Genomic DNA, 10,160 nt, shown 5'->3' with positions numbered 1-10,160 from the left:
AGCAGAGTGGTAGTCACTGGCTTCTCTTCCTAAGGCCTCTGTGGTCCTCTCCCCAAGTGCGATTGTCTGCTGACTTAAGTGAACAGGACACCCATCAGGCCTGACACACAGCCGAGGCTTAGAAATCCTTTATGTAGAAGATGTGTTTTATTTTTTCAATTTTGTGTCTATTTATTTACTTATTTCTTTTTAGGGCTACAGCTGCGGCATATGGGGGTTCCCAGGCTAGGGGTCAAGTCGGAGCTACAGCAGCCGGGCTACACCACAGCCATAGCAACGTCAGGTCTGAGCTGCATCTGCGACCTACACCACAGCTCACGGCAACACCAGATCCTTAACCCTGTGAGTGAGACCAGGGATCGAACCTGTGTCCTCATAGATACTAATGGGGTTCTTAACCCGCTGAGCCACAACAGGAACTTCACAGGAGACATGTTTTATGTTGGTGATAATTGCGGTATATTCTCTTGAATCTTCTCAATGGACAAGGCTTCCACATTTAAGTGTGGCTTGATTATTAAAAATGGTCCAAATTCAGAGCTCCCGCTGTGCCACAGCAGGACGGGCAGTGTCTCTGCAGCACCAGGACGCGGGTTCAATCCCTGGCCCAGCCCAGTGGTCAAAGGATCCAGCGTTGTTGCAACTGTGTTGTGGGTCACACAGAGGCTCAGATCTGATCCTGTGCTGCTGTGGCTGTGGTGTAGGCCGGCAGCTGCAGCTCCAATTCGGCCCCTAGCCTGGGAACCTCCGTATGTCGCAGGTACGGCCCTTAAAAAACAAACAAAAACGTTAAGCCAGTCTCTCCAGTGACGTGCCTGCCTTTCCAGTTTGTTCTAATTCCTCACTCACATAAACCTGGTTCTCTTGCCCGAGTTGCTGGTAGACGTCAACACAGCACAGAGGCCACGTTATATACGTCACCCTGATACTTTCTGCATCGAACTTCGCTTTCAGTCTCCACCCGCACGCGCCTCTGTTCTCTCACTGCTCTTCCCAAAGAGCCGGCTCAGGCAGCTTCCCCGCCCCCAGCAAAGACCAGCAAGTCGGAAGTGAAGACTGCCCAGTCTTTTTTTTTTTTTTTTTTGTCTTTTTGCCTTTTCTAGGGCTGCTCCCTTGGCATATGGAGGTTCCCAGGCTAGGGGTTGAATAGGAGCTGTAGCCGCCAGCCTATGCCAGAGCCACAGCCATGCGGGATCCAAGCCGCATCTGCAACCTACACCACAGCTCACGGCAACGCCGGACCCTTAACCCACTGAGCAGGGGCAGGGATCGAACCCGCGACCTCCTGGTTCCTAGTCGGATTTGTTAACCACTGCACCATGACGGGAACTCCCAAAACTGCCCAGTCTTGAGTGAAGCTTATTAAGGAACATTCGGGAAATTGTTTAACTGATCCATAAGTAATCCTCCGGCACCTACTATATCCACACTTTTTCCTTAGGCCTGTGGTAAGTTTCAAAGCCCTTTCTAAGACGTGCCCTCACGTGAGCCTCGAAGCACACGGTAACCCTGGTAAATTGTGTCCCAGCCTCTCTCTGCAAACGAGACCAAACAAGATCGAAACTCTGGCCTCTGCCCTCCTTTCCAGGATCTCTTTCTTTTTTCCTTTTTGCTTTTTAGGGCCTCACGAGGGGCATGTGGAGGTTCCCAGGCCAGGGGTCTAATCGGAGCTGTAGCCACCGGCTTACACTGCAGCCACAGCAACGCGGATCCGAGCCGCATCTTCGACCTACACCACAGCTCACGCAACCCACTGAGTGAGGCCTGGGATCAAACCCGCATCCTCATGGCTACCGGTTGGATTCGTTACCGCTGAGCCATGATGGGAACTCCTTCAGGGCCTCTTTCACTAAGATAATCCTTATTTTTATACAAGCATTACAAATGCCACATACAGGAAGTTCCTGTGTAGTGCAGCAGGTTAGGGAGCTGGCGTGGCCACAGCTGTGGCCCAGGTGGAGATCCCTGGCCCAGGAACCTCCACATGCCTCGGGTGCGCCAAATAAGAGTAATAATAGTAATAAACAATAATCCATACGCAAGATGTTTCACATCACGTAAAATTTACAGGAAAAAAGTAACCACGGAATGACCCCAGCACCTAGAACAACCATTGTTACTACGGTGTATTTTCCTAGGCTAAAAATACAATCCAACACACACTATTTATTTAAAACAAATTTTTATGTTTACTAGCATTTTGTCAGATTGTGTGGCTTTGGAGTAATCATAATACAGTTAGAACGAGGTTTTTTTTTTTTTTTTTTTTTTGTCTTTTTGCTATTTCTTGGGCCGCTCCCGCGGCATCTGGAGGTTCCCAGGCTAGGGGTCGAGTCAGAGCTGCAGCCACCGGCCTACGCCAGAGCCACAGCAATGCGGGATCCGAGCTGCATCTGCAACCTACACCACAGCCCACGGCAACACCGGATCCTTAACCCACTGAGCAAGGGCAGGGATCGAACCCGCAGCCTCCTGGTTCCTAGTCGGATTCGTTAACCACTGCGCCACGATGGGAACTCCAGAACGAGGTTTTTATTCCGTGATAAAGCAGACCTGTCTGAGGGGTTCTTTCTGCTGCATCAAAGCATCACTCAATAGGGCAGAATCTGGGGAGAAGCCAGACAAGAAAAACAGGACCAGAAAGTAAGACCTTAAATTCTGTGACTGTAGAGTTGAAAGGGACCTTATGTCAGCCCCTCGGTCCATCTGCCCACTAGAAGGAGCAAAGTGAGGTCTGCACAGATGAGGTGGCTGCTCTCTATCAAGTGGCAACGGACCGCCACGCTGCGACCAGTCACTGTTAACCCTGACTGGGTGGGCTTCCCACTGCGCAGTTACCCGTCAGGCACCCACGCCCCTAACAGCATGTGGCACTGGGAGGAATACAAAATAAGACATGGCCTCAGGTCTTGCGTAGCTTAATTTTTAGACCAGATTCAAGCTTCTGCAGGAAATACTGGCCTTGCTGAGAGCAAACACAAAGGTACATAGGCCAGTGAGGGCTTTTTGTTTGTCTTTTGAGGGCCATGCCCGTGGCACATGGAGGTTCCCAGGCTAGGAGTTGAATCAGAGTTGTAGCTGCCGACTTAGCCACAGCCACAGCAGTGCTGGATCTGAGTCGCATCTGCGATCTGTATCACAGCTCACGGCAACGCCAGATCCTTAATCCACTGAGCAAGGCCAGGGTTTGAACCTGCATCCTCATGGATACTAGTCGGGTTCATTAACCACTGAGCTATGATAGGAATGCCCCAGTGAGGTTTTATCAGATATTTTATTTGAAATGTAACCTGGGGATCACCTGGGGATCCTAAGAGCATGGCAGCACCGTGCGTTTAATGCCTCTCTGATTTGGCTGCATCTCTGCATTCTTTAGTGCGTGGTTGATCTAAAGGGAGAAATGCTTTTTGTTTTGAAGAGGCGGCGTCGCTGTGTGTGCGCGCATAGGATTGTGGCCAGAGTTACTGACTTATTTATTTATTTAGGGCCACACCCGCAGCATATGGGAGTTTCCAGGCTGGGGGTCGAACTGGAGCTGCAGCTGCCAGCCTACACCACAGCCACAGCAGCACCAGATCCAAGTTTCATCTGTGACCTACACCACAGCTCACGGTAACACTGGATCCTTAACCCACAGAGCGAGACCAGGGATGGAGCTTGCATGCTCTTGGAAGCTGGTCAGATTCGTTACTGCTAAGCCACAACAACTGCTGAGCCACCAAGGGAACCCCCAGAGTTGCCAGAAAGAAGGGATAACACCTGACAAAATTACAAAACGATAGCTTTTGTGAGAGAAGCAGCAGCTTCCAGGCCCTTTGCGCAAAGGACCGTGAGCTCTGGGCCTGTGTCAGCGCTGATGAAGAAGTCTCTTCCTGTTCTGGCCGTGCTGGAAACGCCCCACTGTGGCATCGAAGTGAATCTGCCAGGCCTGCAGCTCCCATGCAGGGTCCTTAGGACCCTCCCTTCTGATGGCAGCTGATGGAATCAGGATGAGCTTGTCTCCCAGGGTAGCCAGTCCAAGGGCGGGCTGGAAACTTCCGTAGCCTGGTATGGCAAGAGGAGGGGGGTTCCCTACCCAGATTCCACAGCCTAGGATCTGAAGAAAAGCCAAGAAAATCAGGGCCACGTGGTGTCACACTCAGAAACTTTGGAGAGCCAGAAGATACAGAAAAGACAGAGTGAAAGCCACCGAAAGTAGGCAAAGCGAAGCCATGGAGCCATCCGGGGCCTCTGCAGCGCAGCCCCCGTGAGCTGTTCTCCAAGCTGTGCCGTCTCCGGTGGTTCCGCAGCAGCCCCCCACCCCCATACCTCTGCGTGCACCCTGACATCCCTGAGACACAGCAGCGGTTTATTTTACCGATATGCAAAGTAGGCCCGTGATGGTTACATCGTGTACATTCTGTTACTTCCGATGAGGTGTCAGGACTTGAATCTAGGTCTCCCTCAGAGGCCGTAGGAAGCCATCCACGGGCTGGGCTGTAACCAAGCCACAGGCTGTGTCTTGGGAGGCCCGCGCCCTTGGGTCCCCATCCTCCAGCAGCTCGAGCTACCTGGAGGGTCTCTTGTGTGAAAGCACCTGCCACTTCCCAACTCAAAGGACGTGCCTGCGTAAAACCCTGCGAGAGCGCTGCTTTCTCCGCAGCGCCGAGGACGAAGGCAAAGCTTCCACCAGGCGCGCAGCCCCCTCCGGGAGACTAACCAGCTCCCGGTCTGTGAGACGCTTTGCGGAGACCTGCTTGTCCTCGTGGCTCTGAGCCGCCCTGAGGGGCCCAGGAAGATGCTTCTCATTGTCGAAGAAGCGACAGTGTCCAGCCGCTCTCCTCAAGAGGACGTCTGAGCAGAATTTCAGGTGCTCCATCCCATTTGAAATGAACAGATGAAGGAACTTAGGTCCTTTTTTTTTTTTTCCTTCTTTTTAAACTAACACGACTTTTGCAGCCCTCATCAGCCATGGGGTCTGGTCCTGGCTGAGACAGGCATGGTCACCCAAATATTTTAAAATGCTCCAAAAAGAAGCCCAGCAGAGTCGTCCGACAGGCACCCTGCAGACGCTTCCTAAGGATGAGCTGAGTTATGTAAAGCGCTGCTAGGAAGTTATGGGCAAATGACGGTGTTCTAGTAACAAATACCCAGCAGAAAAAATCAGAGTCGTCTTCTTTCACTTTCTAAACCGTCAGCTCCCATAGGTCCACCTCTGTGGCTGAACCGGAGATTCGTCTTATGAAGACATTAAAAAAAAACCTAATGAGCAGAGTTCCCGTCGCCGCTCAGTGGTTAACGAATCCGACTAGGAACCATGAGGTTGCGGGTTCGATCCCGGCCCTTGCTCAGTGGGTTAAGGATCCGGTGTTGTCGTGAGCTGGGGTGTAGGTTGCAGATACGGCTCGGATCCCATGTTGCTATGGCTGTGGTGTAGGCCAGCAGCTACAGCTCCGATTCGACCCCTCGCCTGGGAACCTCCATATCCCGCAGGAGCGGCCCAAGAAATGGCAAAAAAGACCAAAAAAAAAAAAAAAAAAATCGAAGGAGCAGAGCGTGAGTCTGGTTACGGTCAACAGCTGGGTCCACTGCAAGGAGACGGTGCCTTGTTCTGGGCGAAGCCCAGACCTGTCAGCCCAGAGGCGGACGGCCCCCTGTGCGCTGCGGGATTTTCCTCCTTCCTACTGAGTCGGGTCACAGTGACCAGCCCTCGGGTACCCTTAAGAGTCTCAGGAGCCCTTGATGGACTGGGTTTCTCCGCACACTGGAACTCGTCTCTGGACTTACCTTTTCTGATGATCTATGTTACCCACTTTGAATCTTTTTGTTGTTTGTTTTTTAGGGCCGCACCCGTGTCGTATGGAGGTTCCCAGGCTAGGGGTCAAACCAGAGCTGCAGCTGCGGCCTACGCCACAGCCACAGCAACACCAGGACCGAGACCTGCACCACAGCTCATGGCAACACCGGACCCCCGACCCACTGAGCGAAGCCAGGGATGGAACCCGCATCCTCATGGATACTCTCTGGATCCATCTCCACTTCGCCTCGACGGGAACTGCTCCTTTTGAATCTGAAGCAAACTCTGATTTCCAGCTGGCGGGCAGTTCTGGCCGGTGGAGGGAGGAGAGACCTGACGGGTAGTCGCTGGACCCTGGTGTGTTCGAGGGCTGAGGGTTGGCATAGCACCGCTTCTGTCTTTCTGGCCTGAGCCTGCCCATTCCCTTTCGCTGGGCTTCATGGCTCTTGCCTCATCGATTGGTGTCTGAACTCTGCTCACTTCTTGCCAAAGTGTGGGTCCCTGCTGGCTGCCGTTCCGGGCAGAGGGGACTGTGGGCTCTACCTGCAGCGTGTGAACCCACAGGTCTCCGGCATTAATAAGCTCTGTGTCCTCGGTAAACCTCGGGGCAAAAAACATTTCCGCATTATCGAGTCCATCATCGCGCCTGGTGTAGGAGCGCCTTCCCCACCCAACCCTGGCGAAGGCTCGGGTTCATCCGCTCAGAGAACAGCGAGCTCACGGCCTAAAGACAACGCTTTGACCCGCCCCTCTTTTGTCAAGATGCTGGTCGCACACTCGGGTTCCCAGGGGGTCACCAGTGAAGCTGGACCCCTGGCCTTGGGATCCCGTTATCCCCCAATTTCCCAGGTTTGGGTCCAGAAAACGCGCACTCCCAATGTCCAGAGGCCCTTGTTGTCACCTCTCTTGGTCTGCTCTCTACCTTTGCCTTCACCTTGACCACATGGCGATAGACGAGGTGCCACTCACGTGTCTCGGGCCTCCCGTGACCCCGGGTGTTGTGAACTCACAGAGCAGACATTTTATAAGGGCGACTATTCTGAAGAGCCGCATGTTCAGACAGGGCCTTCCCAGGAGCAAAGCCAGCCGGGCAACACTTTTTCCTAGTGGGCTCACATATAACTAGGCTCTGAAGTGTGCGCTGGGCGATGGGGGGAAAAAATGGGTCCTTCCAGGAAGTTGCCGTTGTGGCTCAGCGGTGACAAGCCTGACTAGTATCCGTGAGGATTCGGGTTCCATCCCTGGCCCTGCTCCGAGGGTTGAGGACCTGGCGTTGCCGTGAGCTGTGAGGTAGGTTGCAGACATGGCTTGGATCCCGCGTGGCTGTGGCCGTGGCCATGGTCGGCAGCTGTAGCTCCGATTCGACCCCTAGCCTGGGAACTTCCATATGCCATGGGTGCGGCCCTAAAAATAAAAATAAAAAAAGTGTCTTTTATCATTTCCTCAAGAAAGTGGCTTGTCTAAATACTCAAACAACTTGTCACACCCCACCCGGGAGATTCAGGTGGTCCTGCAGCAAGAGGGTGCAGGACAAAACAACTCTTCTGCCCAAGATCTGGGGCTTCTGTGTCCTCTAGCGTCGCCTCCAAGAGAGAGCAAAACGGCAGATCAAATGGATTTCAGTCAAGTTTCAGCAAGAATGTCTCCGCATTGGTTTTGCTGTCTTACTTGGCTTTGCTTGGATAAAAGCCAGAGACAGACATAGGATTTTAGCAGGAGAAGGCGTGTATCACAGGATTTTTTTTTCTTGTTTCTAAAGGTTCATTTTTTCCCCCTTCACCAGCCTCATTTTGCAGATGAAAACCTGAGATCCATGAAGGAAAGTGACCCCAGTGCAAAGCCACCTAGGAGTGGGACTGACTCCGACCAGAAGACACATGGGGCCCAAAGTCCCCAGAAGCAAGGCCACAGGGAGAGGCTGTCTTGAGCTGCATGCTCCGGGGTCTCCAGAGCCGCTGAATCTGTCCATCGCCAGGGGGTGAACACTCAAGAAAGCTGCATTGTCACTGTCATCTTGCTACCAGGGAAGTGAAAGCTGAGAGTCCACTGGCACTTTCTGAAACTGTGTAATGCTTCTGGAAAGTGCCACCACCTTTTCTGCTGATGATTGTCAGAATATCAGGCACCAGAAATGGAAAAGCCAGCTCACTAGCTTGGAAAAGATAAGGAAGAGTCTGACATGAGTCAATTGAAGAACATGGTTCAGGCGTAAATTCTAGGCTGCTCTGTCATTTCTCTGGGATCTCTAGCTTTTAAAGTTGGGGCTAGAGTTCCCACTGTGGTGCAGCAGAAATGAATCCGACTAGTATCCCTGAGGACACGGGTTCGATCCCTGGCTTCACTCAGTGGGTCAGAGATCTGGCGTTGCTGTGGCTGTGGTGTAGGCCGGAGGCTACAGCTCTGATTCGACCCCTAGCCTGGGAACCTCCACATGCCTCGGTGTGGCCCTAAAAAGACAAAAGGAAGGAAGGAAGGAGGGAGGGAGAGAGGGGCAGGAAGGAAGGAAGCTGGGGCTGAGAATAGTGCTCCCAAATTTTTAACCAGAGCTTAAAATGGTTTCTAACAGTTTAAATGCCAGAAAAAGCCTGGCTGCGCCACACCAAGCTAGTGAAAGAACTGTTCTCGAGAGGCCTTTAAAGTCAGATTTCTTGCTCCCTCAGTGTCAAACACAGTGATCAGAAGAACGGATCCAGGAGCCCTCGCAGCAGTCCCGAGTCCTCATTTTGGGAGAGACAGTGCCTCGCGGACTGCAGTTGCTAACTGGGGGGAGCAGAAGCTCTGGGCCAGGTTCGGACACTTTTTTCCAGCCACCAGCATGCGGCGCAGGAGGTAATGAAAGGCCCAGTTAAACGTTCTCTGCCTCACCGTGGGCCTCAAGCCTTGGAGGCTCCCAAGCACCCAAGTTTACCCAGAGCTGAACCGTGATCCATCTATTACCCTGGGATGGGTCACCAGAGGCCAAACCTTGCTTTCCAAGCCTCTGCACCATCCTGACCACTTCTGCTTGGCTACTATTTTTGAAAGGTGGGGACGCTGAGCCCTTGCCCAGGTCTTCTGGGTTTCTAAACAGGGCGCTTTTGTGACGTTCAAACTCGAGCAAGTCTCCAGACCAGCGGAGGGGCTGCGGGGGTGGAGGGGCTCCGGGCTTTCCCCGGGGCTGGATTTACAAAACCCCGCTTCCACTCCTTTCCCCTGATTGGCCTCTGATTGGCTTCTAGACCCTCAGTGCTAACGCCCTGCCCTGCCGAGGCGTCCTGCCGAATTAGGAGGGCCCCCGGGGACCAGGCGCCTGTGGCTGTCCCGAGGGGTCGCGAATCGCCCTGCGGCCTCCGCCGTGGCCTGCGCGCAGGTGGTCCTTGATCGGCCGCTTGTAGCGGAAGCTGCGGCCGCAGGAGGCGCAGGGGTGGGGCCGCGAGGAGGCGCGGGTGCTGCCTGGGGTGGTGCTTGCGGATGGAGCGCCGGGCACCGTGCGCGCGGCTGCAGGGCGGCTCGCGGGTGCGCAGCCGCCGGGGCCCGAGCAGGCGCTCCTGGCGCTGGTCGCTCTTGCTGCCGGCCGGGCACCGGTGGGGCCGCTCGCCCGTGTGGAGGCTCTGGAGGCGGATCAGGGCCGAGGGGCCGTGGAAGTAGATGCAGCTGCGGGCAGCGGCACTGCGCGCGGCCCCGCTGGCGGCGCAGCAGGCCGAGCTCCAGGCCCAAGTGCCGGCCGCACTGCGCGGCGAAGGGCCACTCGCTGGCGCGGGCCCGCCGGGGGCTGCCCGGCGCGCCTGGTCGGCGAAGGGCTCGGGGCGGCGGGGCAGGGGCGGGGGCGCGGGCGCAGCGGCGGGCCCGCAGACGGTAGGCGAGTCCCCACGGCGCCTCAGTGCAGGGCGGGCAGGGGGCGGGCGGCTGGCCGGCGGGGGCTGCTGGGGCAGGTGCTGGGGGCACTGGGCGCGGGCCCCGGGGGCTCGCTCGCGCTTCGGCAGCGTGTTCCGACTGAGGCTCTTGCCGCAGGAGGCGCTTGACCACACCTGCTCCCCGCGGGGGGCGTGAGGGGGTGGCTGCCCAGCTGCGTGAAAGTCACTTGTTTCTCCGCGGCTTCGGCCAGGTCGGTGGCTGGACGGCCAAAGGGCATCGCAGGCGCGGGCCTCTGGCTTTCGAAAGCCACGCCTGGAAAGGGATCCTTAGCGGCTGCCACCGGTGGAGAGAAGGGGACAGGAACCTCAGGGCGCAAGGAGGCTCTGGCGAGGCGCTCAGCTTTGGTGACAAGCTGCCCGTCGGAAAGAGAGGCCTCACACCTGTCAGCTTTCCTGTATCCCTGACCAGCTCCAGCAGACGGCCGCTCCCAGCTCCTCACCGGCTCAGGGGAGAAAGTCGGCGAGGGCTGAGGTCCTCGGCGGAGCAGTCG

The 10,160-nt window shown here is 55.3% G+C and overlaps 1 pseudogene; it reads right to left on the bottom strand.

Annotated features, from left to right (window-relative positions):
* LOC110257530 lies at window positions 8,259-9,832 on the bottom strand (annotated as a pseudogene).

This window comes from Sus scrofa, chromosome 18 (assembly GCF_000003025.6).
Source record: "Sus scrofa isolate TJ Tabasco breed Duroc chromosome 18, Sscrofa11.1, whole genome shotgun sequence".
NCBI lineage: Eukaryota > Metazoa > Chordata > Mammalia > Artiodactyla > Suidae > Sus > Sus scrofa.
Note: the sequence above shows the minus strand (reverse complement) of the source record. Positions and strands in the feature narration are given on the sequence as shown.